General features: G+C 38.0%; 1 protein-coding gene across 1 annotated transcript in view; it reads right to left on the bottom strand.

Moving 5' to 3' along the window:
- LOC150107495 (uncharacterized) overlaps positions 1–15,778 on the bottom strand; it is a 1,121,546-nt gene that overhangs the window by 125,524 nt on the left and 980,244 nt on the right. The window lies entirely within an intron of this gene.

Here is a 15,778-nt window from a genome sequence, read left to right as displayed (position 1 = left end):
ATTATTATTCACAGAAATTTTTTCTAGACATGGCATCACTGAATAGACATATTATGATACTGAGGTTTATAAGTGCAACTCAATTGTCTGAGGATGATGTAATGTCAGAAAGAGAAATGGAAAGACACAATTTTCTAGAAGGATAGGAAAGTGAAAAAAGGAAGGTGAATACTGTTAATAATTGCAGAGGAATTGTGTACACAAATTCCTCTACAATTTGTGTACACAATTCCATGTTATTACATGTGAAGTTTTGTTCACATGTAAGTGATGTTACATGTGAAGATTTTAAAATCTGTGTGGCATGAAGATAAAATTAACAAATTGGTATATCCAGAAAATACTGTTATAGGTCAGGGAATTTAGAGAATACTGATTGTCAAATGTTGATTGGGCATGTAATAAAAAGATGGTGATCCTGACAGTACTCTTTAATTACAGGAATATAGATTGGAAGGATGGGATAATGTATTGGAACAAGGAGAATGAGTTTTTTCAATTCCTGGGGGGATAAATATCTACATGTGATAAAAATAACTAGAGATTTTACAGTCTTGGATTTGGTGATATCTTCACAGGATGTGGTTGTGAATGAAGATTCAAACACTGCCACCTGTTGGTGAGAATGGTCATGAGATAGTGGCTTGCAAGGTAGCCAAACTAGAAAAGGTTGTTATCAAGAAAGTATACATGTGGAACTATAAGGTGGATGATAATGAAAAACAATGTAGTTAAACTGGCATCAATATATTGGGTAGATGAGCTGTGCAGAAAAGATGTTGTTGACAGTGCAGAATTCAAATGGCAGTATTTAACACAAGCAATGTATAACTGCATGCCAAGAGTGAAGGGAGTAAACAGAGTAGGAGTGAAGTAAATGAACAGTGAAATCAAGCAAGCTGTGTTGGAAAAGAAAATGTTATGGAAGAGGTACAAGACAGTTGGTGGCCATCAAATCCACTGGCTAGGAAGGTGATGAGCATGGTAAAGAAAGAAAAAGGTGCAGTATGAATGGACATTGCCTGGTCAGGGCATGGTTAATTCAAGGAATTCTTCTGCTATATGGTAAACAAGAAGAAGAATAATTATGGCAGGTTAACACTGGTGAATAGTCATGGTAGCAGAGTGACCATTGTAAAGGATATAGTGGAATTATTGAATGGATACTTCATCACTGCATATCATACTGGTGTAAATGATGGTATGCAATATTTACAATGAAGGCAAGTACTAAGAGAATTGGTAGTGAAAGAATCAGTGGTGTATCAGGTCTTGATTGGGTTAGATGTTAATAAGGCTGTGGGAATAGATACATATCACAAGATATTATTAAAGAATGTGCATGACAGTTAGCTATACCCTTGACATAGTTATTTAATGAAAGCCTTGCAGTGGGTAAGATTCCTAAGGAGTAGAAAGAAAGCAAATTAGTACCACTCTTCAAGCATGGTTCTAAGACAGAATTTTCCAATTATAGACCAGTCTGTATAACTGCAGTTGTAGTCAAGATGTTGGAGAGATTGGTTAGGAATTATTATTATTATTACCACCTCAAGACCTCATGGAGTCAAAGATTCATCTGGGAGGTCCTTTTATCATTGAATAGAATACAAAACTGAGTTGATGAACATAGTATTCTTTATATTAGTTAGCATGGATTTGTAAAGGGAAGGTCTTCTTTTAGTAATTTATTTGCATTTTATGATAAGGTAACAAGTGCGTTAGATAAGGGAGAAATCATATGCACTGATATTCTTCAATTTTGCAAAAGTGTTTGATAGATTATCATATGACAAGTTGGTGTACAAGCTGCAGAGGTTGGGAATAGATAATGTATTGGTTAAGTGGATCAGAGACTGGCGCTCTCTGAATGATACCAGCAAGTTGTGTATGATGAGTAGTGTCTCAAAAAAAGGAGGATAACTAGTGGTGTGCACCAGAGTTCCGTTCTTGGGCCTGTGCTGTTTAACTTGTTTGTAAATGATATATAATGTGGATTAACTAGGTATCTTCAGTTGTTTCCTGATGATGAAAACTTAGGGAGAATCATATTGACGCTAGTGTCTTTGGTGAATGTGGGGGTCATGTTTAGTTAGGCTAGAAAACGTGTTTTTAAATTTAAACAGAGTGTGGCTTTTTGTCTCAAATTGTGCTGCGGTTGTGCATCGGTTAGATACAAGTGTCCTTTGGTGGTGTTATTGTTTGGAACTGTGTTGTATATATTGTGTTTTCACTGCCATTTGTTTCACTACGTCAATGTGTAAAGATGGCGCCCAACAAGAAACATAAGTCAACGGCGCACAGGACCTCTACTTCTACACAACAGGCTGGCTCAGCGTTAGATTTTTCGCAATGGATGCATTGCAAAAACTGCTACATTATGCCGAAGAATGTGAAGGATCTATGGTCGGTCTGGCTAAATGAGAAGAATGAAAATGTCGACGTATGTGAGATGTGTAGGGATAGGCTGGAGCGTTTAGGAATGGAAGCTGACATCGGGACCGTAGCGGAAGAACTTCGGTGGGAGTTCATGAAAATGAAAAATGACCTTCATCTTCTGCATGAGGAATTGAAAGTGCTCAGTAAGGAGATACTGGAAGTTAAAACTGAGTTTAATGTGTTAAACAGAGAAATTAAAACTATAGGGATTACTTTAGCTGAAGTAACTAGAACAGGATTACATATGGGTGAGTCTTTGGTGAATGATGCAGTAATAAATAGTATGGGAGTGATTGGGAGTCAACAAAATAAAACCACAAGAGGTCTAGAAGAAATGAGATGTTGTGAGAGTGGGGGGGGTAAGTAAAAGAGCACTGAGTAAAGAAACTGGGAGAGTCATGCTGAATAGCATAGAAAACGAGTCCATGAGTGATGCTTGTGTGGACATGAATGAAGTTAAGAGTGGTAAGATATATGGTGATTCTATGATTAAGGGTATGGAGAGTGGTATGCCTGAGGGACAATAGAAAGAGTGGCTTTAGCAATAAAGAGAGGGCATGATGCAGACAAAATGATAGTTATGGTGGGTACAAATGACCTGAGTGGTGGTATAAATCGGATAGCAAAAGATTCAAGAACATTGTTACATATTGTGAAGAGGAAAAGTGTCAATGGGAGGATAGTGTGTGTGTGTGTGTGTAACATCGTTTTGACAATTACGAGTTAAGTAGACGAGCGATGATAATGAATGATATGATTGCAAGAATGTGCAAAAAAAACATAAGTCTGGAATTTGTTGATGTCTGGAGTGTGTTTGAAGGAAAAAGACAGTTGTATGCTAGAGATGGGCTGCATCTGAACATGGAAGGACATAAGCGATTGAAGAAGTTACTGTTTCCTGAACAAGTTGAAGTAATTTGGCAGGGAAACTAATATTGAAAAGGTTGAGTGTAAGAGAGAGAAACTTTAGCAGTGATTGTATATTTATTGATCCTTATTCGCAGAATAAATGGCAGAAGAGAGGGGATAAAAATCAGCATGGGACTACTGAAATTAGTAACTTGTATATCAGTTCTAAAGCCGGTACAAGAACTAGAGGGAATCTGCAATTTTTGTATACCAATGCAAGAAGCATTCGAAATAAGAGAATGTGATGGGTACAGTATTTTCAGGGAGGATAGAGAAGATTGAACAGGGGGGGGGAGGAGTACTGTTGGTGATAGCTGATGTGTTGCAGCCAAAGAAAGTAATATATCAAGATGATAGATATGTGAATGAGAGTTCATTTGAGGCGATCTGGTATGAAATAGTGACCAACGCAACCAAATATACAGTTTAATGCTGCTATAGGCCAGGGGGTACAAGGGGAGATATTGAATTCAGTCATCAACAAATTAGTGCAATGGGTGCAGGTTTAGTGATTATTATGGGGGATTTTAATTATGGTGATATCAATTGGAAGGAGAAAATATCACGTAGCAAAAAGGAAATGGAGTTCATACATATTCTACGAGATAATTACTTGAAACAGCACATAACTGAAGGGACACGTGGTGCGAGAGTGTTGGACCTGGTTATTGGTTCAGAGGATATATGCATAAGTAAGGTGTCCTTGTTACCTCCGATTGGTGAAAAGCGATCATGTGGTATTGACTTGGGAGGTTGCAAAATGTGTGGATTTTTCTGTTAAGAAGGGGTATATACAGAACTACAGGTTAGACAATTATAACAAGCTTCAGAGTGAGCTTGCAACCATCCCATGGCAGAACACATTGCAGGGGAAAGATGTTATTAGTGCATGGGATAAAATCAGCGGGTATCTGAGGAAAGCAATATCAGATTGTGTCCCCATGGTCAGGAAGACAAACAAGGTTGGTGTTAGATCGATGAGCAGTAGTATCAAGCTTGATCTGCAAAAAAAAGAAAATGTTATGGAGAATGTACAAGGAGAAATGCGATCAGTACACCCATGAGCAGTACAAGGCTAAAGCTAGGAAGGTTACCAGCATAGTAAGAAAAGATAAATCAGACTATGAGAAGACCTTAGCCAATGAGATCAAGGGTAATCCCAAAAAGTTCTTCCGCTATGTGGCAAGTAAAAGGAAGAATGACTTTGGAAGGATAACTTTAGTGGGTGCTGATGGTATTGAGGTGACAAAATCAGATGTAATAGTCGAGTTTCTAAGTGATCGCTTTTCAAAAGTCTATCGCCCAAGTGAGGATATCTCTGTACCTGTAGCAATAATTAATGTGAGAACTGAAGTTAAGAAATTAGAGGTATTTAATATATTGCAAAATTTAAATGCAAACATTGCTGTAAGTTTAGATGGAATATCAGCTCGGGTGTTGCATGAATGTGCAAAGGAATTGTCAACCCCTCTTACTTGGATATTTAACTTAAGTTTGAATTCTGGTATGGTCCCTAGGGAGTGGAAGTTAGGCAAAGTGGTTCCTTTGCATAAGGGTGGCTCTAAAACTGTGGTAGTTAATTACAGACCAATCACCATCTTAGAAGTAGTGGTAAAAGTATTGGAAAAGTTGCTTAAAAACAAAATTCAAGAATGGGTGGATCAGGATATGATACTCTATAGAGGCCAACATGGTTTTGTTAAAGGTAGATCCTCCTGCCTTAGCAACCTATTAACTTTTCATAATAGAATGACATCTGAGTTGGACAAAGGAGCTGGCTACAGAGTGGTACTTCTGGATTTTGCTAAGGTTTTTGACAGGATACCCCATGGAACACTGTTATGCAAATTGGAGCAGATACTAAATTGGTGATATGGATAGGAGAATGGCTGAGGGAGAGATACCAGAAGGTGGTGTATGGAGGAGCCAAGTTCAGGATGAGACAGGTGACCAGTGGTGTGCTTCAGGGCTCTGTGCTTGGGCCATTGTTGTTTAATTTGTATATAAATGACATAGGAAATGGCTTGCAGGGAGATATTCAGTTGTTTGCTCCTTATGCAAAGTTGGGTAGCGCAATAAAAAATCAAGCTGATGTTGATTTTTTATTGCGGGATGCTTTAAATAAGCTGGTAGAATGAACAAAAGGTAATGGATGTCAGTTCAATGTGGAAAAGTATAAAGTTATGCATTTTGAGATTAAAAGATTACCAGCTGTGTACTACATTGATGGAACAGTACTCCAAGAGATTGATGAGGCTAGGGACTTAGGGGTGTTGGTAGATAGGGAGATGAAGTTCAAGGGGACACATTGCTAAAGGTGTCCAAGATTGCATATAGGATTACTTGGTTATTAAGGAACACACTGGCATCCAGAGATAAAGAGGTTATTATTCCCCTTTATAAAGTGTTGATACTTCCACATTTGGATTACTGTGCTCACTGGTCACCTGGATTCCTTGGAGATGAGGAGGCTGTGGAGAGGGTTCAAAGAAGAGTGACTAAGTTGGTGAGTGATGTAAAAAATGCTCCCTACATTGATAGATTGAGAGCTTGTGGATTGCAGAGGTTGGTTGATAGGCGGAGAAGAGGGGATATGATAGAAACATTTAAATTACTGAAAGTATTTTATAGGATTGATGCAGGGGAAAATGTTTCAGCTGTGTGATAGTGATGGAAGAACAAGAGGTCATCCCTGGAAATTAAAGAAGAGTGTGGTTAACAAGGGTGTGAGAATAAGGTTTTTTGCCTGGAGGGTGGTGAATGAGTGGAATTCATTGCCTGACTTAGTTGTGAGCTCTTCGTCTGTAAATGAATTCAAGAAGAGATATGACAGATATTGTTTTGTTAGTTTGGGTCTCCTGCAATGAGTCTACTGACTCCATGGAGATACCCATAATAATAATATTAATATTATTATTCCTGACACCTCCAAGGAGTCCGAAGACTTGTCGCGGGAGGACACCTACAACTGTCTCAACCACTACACCGAACCTCTACTACGAATCATAATAATAATAAGTAGCACTGCTGATGTTAATTCCTTAAGTGCAAGGGATTGCATTTTGGAGTGCAGAAATATAAGGCTGTGTACTATATTAATGGCACTGTACTGCAGGAAGTGGATGAGATTTCAAATCTGGGAGTGATGGTTGACAGCAGACTGAAGTTTACAGTGCATATTGCAAGTGTTGCAAAGACTACATGTCATATTGCTGCTATGAAAAGAAGTACACTGACATGTACTGATAAGGCAGTGGTTGTGTAATTGTATAAAGCACTGGCAGACCACACTTGAACTGTACTCAGATTTGGTCACCTAGTTTTCATTATGATGCAGACACAGAAGCATCTGTCCTACAATACCCTTTCAGTAACTTATGTTTCTATCATATTTCTTCTTTTGTGCCTATCATCTGACTTTTGCAATCCACAAATGTCCAGTCTATCCTTTTATGGGGAGAATTTCACAGAGCATTCACCCACCTTGGCTACTCACTTCGAAATCCTCTCCACCAATTTTTCAGCCACAAGAAACCCAGGTGACCCAAGAAACCAATATCGTGATTACTGTGCACTCAGACCTGTGCACAGTAATCCAAATATGGCCATCTCAAAGCTTTATTTATAAAGAGGAATGAAACTTCCTTATCTCTCCTTGTCAGTGTGTTCTTTAATAATCAAGTAATCCTGTGAGCTACTTTGTGTTCTCCAAACTTCAACTTGCTATCCATGAATACATCTTATCTTTAACTTCATCAATTTCCTGGAACATAGGCCCATCAGTGTATTAGAGAGCTTTTAATTTTTTCATTCCTGGCTATCTTGTGGTAGCCATTCCTGGATACATTCTTCTCACTGATAAACCCAATGAAATGACCTAGCAATCTATGCAAAAGCAAATCTGGAAAGAATTTCTGGTCCATTCACAAAGTGACTTTTTCGTTGGTATCTGGCTACACATCTTCTCGATCTACAATGTATATAAGCCTTCATTACTTGAATGGCCAAGTCCTACACTTCCTCATTCAGCCCATCCTGGCATCCTCTTTGGAGATTTCAGCTTGCACAGTACATTATAGAGGAGGTACAGTCTGTTTAACATCTAGTCTGTCACTTGCAGGCCTTTGTTGTTGTCATTATTGTATCCTCCATAACCCGGAACCTTCAAATCTGGAAGATGGGGATCAGAGCCCTGACCTCTCTTTTACCACCACTGATATAGAACTCTTCTAACCACCTATCAAGTACTGCCTCCTTTTCCCCACAACTAGCACAGACCTTGCCTATTTAATGTAGGACTTATAATCTCCAGTATTAACCAGCTTCTCAATACCCCCAATGGAATTTCAGGAAAGCAAACTGGCTAAAATTTACTGAATTCATTGGAAAAAACATCAGGCTAATTCCACTTTATGTTGATACACTAAACTTCTCATAGCATCTGGCAAGAAACACATTCTGAAAGGATTCAGAAAAATCTACACACCATACTGGTCAAATGAAAGTACTATTCTTCTGCAGAGTATGAACAAGAACCATCCAAACACTGCTTCTGCCCTCTTAAGGTACTTGGTTGATGGAAGAAGGCTTGCTTGCTGGCATGAAGAAATGAACAACCTTAATTTTACCAGATCAAGTTGCAAGGCTTGGGTCACTGCTCTGTAAATCTGTAAACTGGGAAGCACCAGCACTCCAAACAAAACTAAAGGAAAAGTAAACCCTAAGAATTTTGCAAAATCTTTGTTAAGATTTTTGCAAAATTCCACCTGCCTTTTGGCATTGCTAAACTCAAAATTCCCAAAGATACATCAGATACCAGAGATACATCATCTTTTACAAAAAAGTTTTCTTATCATATCCCACATCTACAGCAACTCTAATCCTGTAACTCTAAATGAAATTGATGCAATCCTCAAGCTAACTAAAACAGGTAAACTCCTGGTGTTGATGGCATCCTTCCAGACTTTCTTATTCAACTAGGCCTAAGAGCAAAGTCCTGGCTATATACTTTCTTCTCCTCAATAATAAATGATGAATGACTCCCAAAACTTTGCATGAATCAAAGATAACAGCCTTGCCAAAACCTAATAAGTCAACTGATGACCTTAATAATTACTGTCCTTGAGTATTGTTCTGAACTCCTTGCAAAATTTTTGAAAGGGTTGTCCTACCAAGGATTTCTCCAAAAATAGAAGCCATCTTATGCAGCAAGCAACAGGCTGAGTTTAGACCTGGCAGAAGTTGCCGTGATTAGGTCCTAGTTCTCACAACCCACATAGAAGTTGGATACCAAAAGGGTTTAAAAACAGGTACTGTCTTCATAGACCTAACATCAGCTTATGACACTGTATCAAAGAAAGGTTTACTGTATAAAATAGTCAAAATAATCAACTGCTCAAAAACGCTAATAGAACAAATGCTCTCCAATAGGAAAATAAAGATTCATCTGAATTCACAAAAACAGAACATTTATCCTGCAGGATGGATTGCTGCAAGGATAAACATCCTCACTCTAGCTCTATTCAACTCGTACATAAGCAACATTCCTCCTACAGTTAGCTGAAAGTTTTATCTATGCTGATGACATAACATCACTACCCAAGATAGTACCTTCCAAAGCCTTGGGAAACATTGAGTAAAATCTCAGCTCACTGCAAGATGATTTTGGAAGCTTGGAACTATCTCGTAACATAAGCAAAACAGCTGTTTCAGCTTTACACCTGAATACATGAGGCTCATAGTACACTACAAAAATAAACTTCTGCAACAGGACTTTAATCCATGAAAGTAATCCTTGTTACCTTGGTGTCTTTTTGGTATGTTAGACTACAGTCACACTTAACTGTAGTCTAACATATCAAAAACGGTTTTTCATCCCGCATACAAACAAATCGGCCTTTAGGACGCATGCAATTTACAGACAAAAAATACTAGTGGTGGTGATGAGCAGTAGATGGCATTGGCATAGATGACAGAGATGAAGAGTTGTAAAGTAGGTGCCCTCCCCTGATGAGTCTTTGGACTCCTTGCAGGTGTCACAAAATAATAATAAAAACATTTTGAAAAAAACAAAGTTAAAGATATCTTCTAGGAAAAACATAACAAACAAGCTCACATGCATAACTTGGGGTTGATACCTAGACTAAGAACATGAGTCCTGGCTCTCTTCTTCCAGTGGCAAAATATCGTTCACCAGTTTGGAGCCGAAGTCGAGAAACATATTAAGATCTACTCCTCTCTCATTGTTGCCTGTTCTTTCCCACATCACTCCTCTATGTTTCAGAAGAGAAGTTAATATCAAAGAATAAATAAAATCAGAAATAACCTGAACCTTCGTATGCATCTCTCAGCAAGATATTGCTCAACCTCCAAATTCCATCTGGCTTGTGGAAACACAGGGAAACACTGTTTATTTTGGGGTTTATTGGTGAAAGGACAGCTATGGTGCCATAAACATGTGTAATAATTAAGGGGTTTATATAGGCATAAAAACTAAATATAAAAGTTAAAATAATAACTTAAATCATAAATGAAACATTTCTTAGAACTATAAGTAAGACAACATAAATCAACATAGAAAAACAAATATAAAAGTTGCATATAAAACAGACATAAAAAGTATAAAAAAAAATTACAATTCATAAAATGTACATAAATCCATTTAAAAACATATTTACAATAACTTAAACTAAAAAAAAGGTATATACTTTAAGATAGTAAAGATTAGCACTCTGTAAAAAATTTAAAAACCAGGTTGACAATTGATGAGTCAGATAAAATCTGCCTAAGTGTATATGGCTCAGATAGATTATAAAAGTAGCTAAAATTATGACTGCAAAATGAGACAGCCCATTAAAATATAAGTGATGGATAGTCCAAAGTCACAAAACTTACATGCAAGCATGTCATTACCCCTCATGGTGAGATGACCATGACTTTGAGAACCAAGCATGAACTTCCTCTGTTCGAATGCTGCAAAGGCTATGCAGCCATAATTTAATTTCAGGCTTAACTAATAGAGCTCATTACCTCTCCCTGTTCCAAGATAGCTGCCACTAAAACCCAGACTGGTTTCAACCTTTATTGGAGTCTCATCAATGGGAACCAGACCCAGAGGTGATATCAAGGTTGAAGTAATGCAGAAGTCATATTTCCATATACAAGTAGCCAAAAAGGTGTTACACCTTATTACTTAAATACTCATATAAAATACATAGTTAAGTCGATGGCAGCGAACATGTTTAAGAGGGAGAGATTGTTGTTGTCAAGCATATGCTCAAAAACTTCCTCTGAGTTTCTGTCTAATAATCTGTGTATGGTACAGGAACTTAGCTTGGGAAATGAACTGACCTTGCTGCAATATCTTCAACTTTGTTTTCCTTAAACCTAATGTGGAGTGGAATCCAACAGATGCATACATCAAAATGTAGCTTCCATAACTGAAATTTGAAAGAGCTACAGATATTGCTTGTAGCACTAGACTTCTTATTGCCTGAAGATAACTTTGTGAGTCTGAATATATTATGCACCTTTGGTAGTGGCGGAATCTGATGTATTTTTTGATTCTCCCATTGTGCCTAATGTGGAGTGGAATCCAACAGAAGCATACATCAAAATGAAGCTTCCATAACTGAAATTTGAAGGTCTTGAATTTGAGAGAGAGCTACAGATGTTGCTTATAGCACTAGACTTCTTATTGCCTGAAGATAAATTTGTGAGTCTGAATATATTATGCACCTTTGGTAGTGGCGGAATCTGATGTATTTTAGTGTAGGTTCTATCACATACAGCTCTGCTTTGAAGCTGTTGTATTCTAGTGGGATTTGTGAAGATATGAATGCTGTTTGGAAAGATGGAAGAAGATTCAACTACATCCTACAAATTTTGAGTATTGTGTGTAGACAGACATGAAATCAAAGTATTCAGTTGTATGAAATTCAAAGAGTTCCTGGCAGATGACAGCAGGGGAGGGGGAATTTTTGGTAGCCTGCTAAAATAAAAGCTGCATACTGACATGTATGAATGCCAGTATCCAGCTTTTCTTTCAGCATGGTGGAAGTGAGCTTTTATCTTTTAAAAGAGGCATACCGTGAGTAGACATATCGATACAAAATTAATAACGGAAAAAACTCATGTACAAAGATTATTTAATAGTATAATTTTCGCCTGTGTGTCACAGACATCTTCAGTACATTAAGCTCAAATTAAACAATAACTGACAATTCCAAAAAGCGCCACCTAAATAGCTGGTGTAAGATGACTAAAAAGGTCAATAACTTTCCTTAAAAAAAAAAAAAAAAAAAAAAAAAAAAAAAAAAAAAAAAAAAAAAATCAATACAATAAAAAGTTAGGAAAGATGAGCTGATTTGTAAAGTACTATTTCCCATAAAGGGGATAGAAGTAAGCCGTCAGATCTGTTTAAGTTAGGAGAATGAAGTAGAGTTTCACATGTCTCTTTATAAAGGCGTTCCATGAGAAACTGACTTTTGTGAAGAACTTTTATCTCTCTCTCCAATGAACTCTGTGTCTAGTGAAGATGGCATGTTCTGCAAGTCCAGACTTTTCAGGTTTAAAGTATTCAATATAAGATTGGTGTTCTTCTAGCCGAATAGAGGCAGATCTTCCCGTTTGTCCGAAATAAGATAATCCACAAGAGCACGGAATCTGGTACGCTTTTTGGAATTGTCAGTTATTGTTTAATTTGAGCTTAATGTACTGAAGATGCCTGTGACACACAGGTGAAAATTATACTATTAAATAATCTTTGTACGTGAGTTTTTTCCATTATTAATTTTGTATTGAGCTTTTATCTGCAAATCAAAAGGTTTTATGGCAGTCTGTTGAGTGTTGTACAGATTCTCCCATTGTGCCAAAAGCCGGATATGGGTGCTCTGGCAGGGATTTTATTTTAGCTACATATAGCAGAGACAGCTGTTGGCACTGAAGCAAAAAAGGTAGTTTGTTTGCCACAACGTATACAGAGAAATAGGTGATATGCGAAATGCTACAGTTACAATTCTCGTGAATTGATGGTCTGGCCATCACAGTGTACTCTCCCCTGCAGAAGCACAGACTTGGGACCTGATCTTATAAATACCCTATACAAATGAAGCAAAGAACATCTGTCAGCATCCCAGCAGGCAGAAGATAGTGTGTAGAGTGTTCATTGCTTCATGACACTTGTTTCATAACTAACATATGTGAAGGAGGAAAGTGAGTTCACTGTCAAATATCATTCCCCAGGTCTTTGCTTCTGATGCAATTGAGATTAATGATTGTACTAGTCAGAGTTCTGAGTAAGAATGAAGACCATATCTGTGGTTTGCTGCAGTTGTCTTTGTATGACCTTCATATTACACAAGCAACAGAAGATAGTAAAGCCATCCACATATAATGTATTGCTTACTGTTGAAGAAAGTTGTTGGAAGTTTTTCCACTTGGTTATACTATAAATGAAAGATGCCAAGAAATTATATTCTTGGTTTAATCCTTTAACCAAGTGTACGCAAACAAAGTTTATACCTGAAGTATTTTCAGGACAGGGCAACTTGAATAAAGAGGCAAATCACTTTTCCTTACGGCCATGCATGATGCTATGCATTATGGGAAGGGTCGATACCCAGACTGGTTTTAACCTTTATTGAAGTCTCATCAATGGGAACCAGACCCAGAGGTGATATCAAGGTTGAAGTAATGCAGAAGTCATATTTCCATATACAAGTAGCCAAAAAGGAGTTACACCTTATTACTAAAATACTCGTACAATAAAATACATAGTTAAGTCGATGGCAGCAAACATTAAGAGAGAGAGAGAGAGAGAGAGTGTGTTGTTGTTGTCAAGCATATGCTCAAAAACTTCCTCTGATGTTTGAATGGCTACTACCCCTCAGAGTGTTATGTCCATATACATCGCCCATTAAATGTAAGTAGGATGGTGACTGTGATAAGACATTATCAAGGTCATTTTAAGTAAAAACTATGGCAGGAGGGAGATGCATCATATTGTTATTATATTTCAGACCAATGGTCTTATAGCAACTGCTTCTATGCTGGTGTTAATTGAGATTTGTTGGAAAGGAAAGGAGTATAGTTGTCCACAAGAATGGCTACTACTTTATAGGCAGGTAGATGCATAATACTGTATTTTAGACCAAGAGTCTTATAGCAACTACTTATATGCTGGTGTTAATTGAGATTTGCTGGAAATTAATATTGTTATCCACAAGGATGGCTACTACTTTGTAGGCAGGTCCATCCCCTGTCCTGTCCATATGAATAATGGTAACAGTACAGAGAGCAGGATCATCACTCAGTTTCAGGTATCTTTCCAGCAAACAGAATCATATTAGTTTATACTTCTGTAAGAGAACCTTGATGTCATCTACGTTTTGTCAGAATCATTGATGGTTCTATATGAGTAATGTTTCCATTATGATTAGCCCTAAGATCCAAAGAAAATCCTAGGGAATTTTTTAGATATGTGGCCAGTAGGAGGAGAAATGACTGGAAGAATGATATTGTGGGATAAAAATGGTAATAGAGTGACTGATGCAAAGGACATAGTAGAATTGTTCAATGACCACTTTATTGGAGTATTTCATCCTGGAGGAATCAGTTTTAATGCTAGAGGGATAGGGCAGGTTCAAGGTTTAGAGGTACAGGAGGAGAGTGAGTTTCAAATACTGAGTACTCTGGATGTCAGTAAAGCTGTGGGACTGGATGGTATTTCACCATGAGTTTTGAGAGAATGTGCTAGGGAATGGACAGTGCCTTTGACCTGGCTTTTCAATGAAAGTCTGGCTACTGGAAAGGTGCCCATGGAATGGAAGGAAGGTAAGATAGTGCCATTGCATAAGGGCAGTAGCAGACTGGAAGTGTCTAATTACAGACCAGTTTGTGTGTCATCAGTTGTTAGTAAGATCTTGGAGAAAGTAGTGAAGGACCGTATACAGCATTGGGCAGATGAGGGTAATGTTATCTGTGAGAGTCAACATGGATTTGTGAAGGGGTGCTCTTGTTTTAGCAATATGCTAGCCTTTTATGATAAAGTTACAAGAGCATTAGATGAGGGAAAGGCATATACTGCCATTTTCTTAGACTTAGCAAAGGCATTTGACAGGGTGCCACATGATAAGTTGATATTTAAGTTGCAGCACATGGGTCTGGATGTCAGATTGGTCAATTGGATTCAGGATTGGCTGTCCGATAGGTATCAGAGAGTTGTGTATGGTGGAGCAGTTTCAAGGAAGCAGAGGGTTACAAGTGGGATCCCACAGGGCTCAGTGCTGGGACCTATATTGTTTAACCTTTATATAAATGACATTGTCAGTGGATTGCAAGGGGATGTTCAGTTGTTTGCAGATGATGCGAAGCTGGGAAGGATTATTAGTAATAGCGCAGATGTGGCAGCACTGCAAGAGGATTTGAATAAGCTAGATAGATGGGAAAATGAATGGGGGTTTCGGTTTAATGCAGCAAAATGTAAGGTCTTGAGGTTTGGGAAACATCGATGGAACACTGCATACTCTATGGGAGGAGTTATACTGGAGGAAGTAGTTGAGACAAGAGATCTGGGATTGATAGAAACCTGAAATTTAGTTGACATATTGCAAAGGTGGTGAAGGTAACACAGAGGATTGCTGCAATAATGAGAAGGACACTGACCTGCAGAGATAAAACAGCTATCATTCCGTTGTATAAGACCCTGATCAGACCACACTTGGACTATCGTTCTCAGATTTGGTCCCCAGGATTTGAAAGGGATAAATTAACTGTGGAAAGGGTACAAAGGCAGATAACAAAGTTGGTTTCAGGACTGTACAATGATAGTTATGAGGATTGGCTGAGGGAATGTGGACTGCAGAGTTTGGTGGATAGAAGAAGGAGAGGTGATATGATTGAGACTTTTAAACTGTTGAGAGATGGTTGCATGGTTGACACTGGGGTGTTCTTTCGCTTGGTTGAGCAGCAAGAAGGAGTGATGAAAAGAGGCCATCCCTGGAAGTTATGAAAGAAAACTTGAACAAGAGGGTGAGGAGTGGTTTCTTTGCATGGAAGAACCATGGAATGTATTGCCTGATGGAGTGGTGAGAGCGAGAACGGTCAATGAGTTCAAGGAGTGGTATGATAGACTTTGTGTTTCTTAGGGGGGAGGGACCTCCCCTCGATGAGTCTTGATAGACTTTGTGTTTCTTAAGAAGGACCTCCCACGATGAGTCTTTTGACTCCATGGAGGCCTGAATAATAATAATAATAATTTCATTTTGGTATTACCTGGCATCTTATGATGAGTGTTATGTCCATGATGGTTTTGTTTTCATTAGACTTGGATTTTTTTCTTTTTTGAGAAATATGGATGGCTAATATCCATCATTTCTTTTTCTTCTCCTGGAAAAATATCCAAGACATCATCAACTTTCACTCTCTCTCT

Source organism: Typopeltis vanoorti, chromosome 4 (assembly GCF_054136105.1).
Source record: "Typopeltis vanoorti isolate ZY-2024b chromosome 4, IOZ_Tvanoo_1.0, whole genome shotgun sequence".
NCBI classification, from domain to species: domain Eukaryota; kingdom Metazoa; phylum Arthropoda; class Arachnida; order Uropygi; family Thelyphonidae; genus Typopeltis; species Typopeltis vanoorti.
Note: the sequence above shows the minus strand (reverse complement) of the source record. Positions and strands in the feature narration are given on the sequence as shown.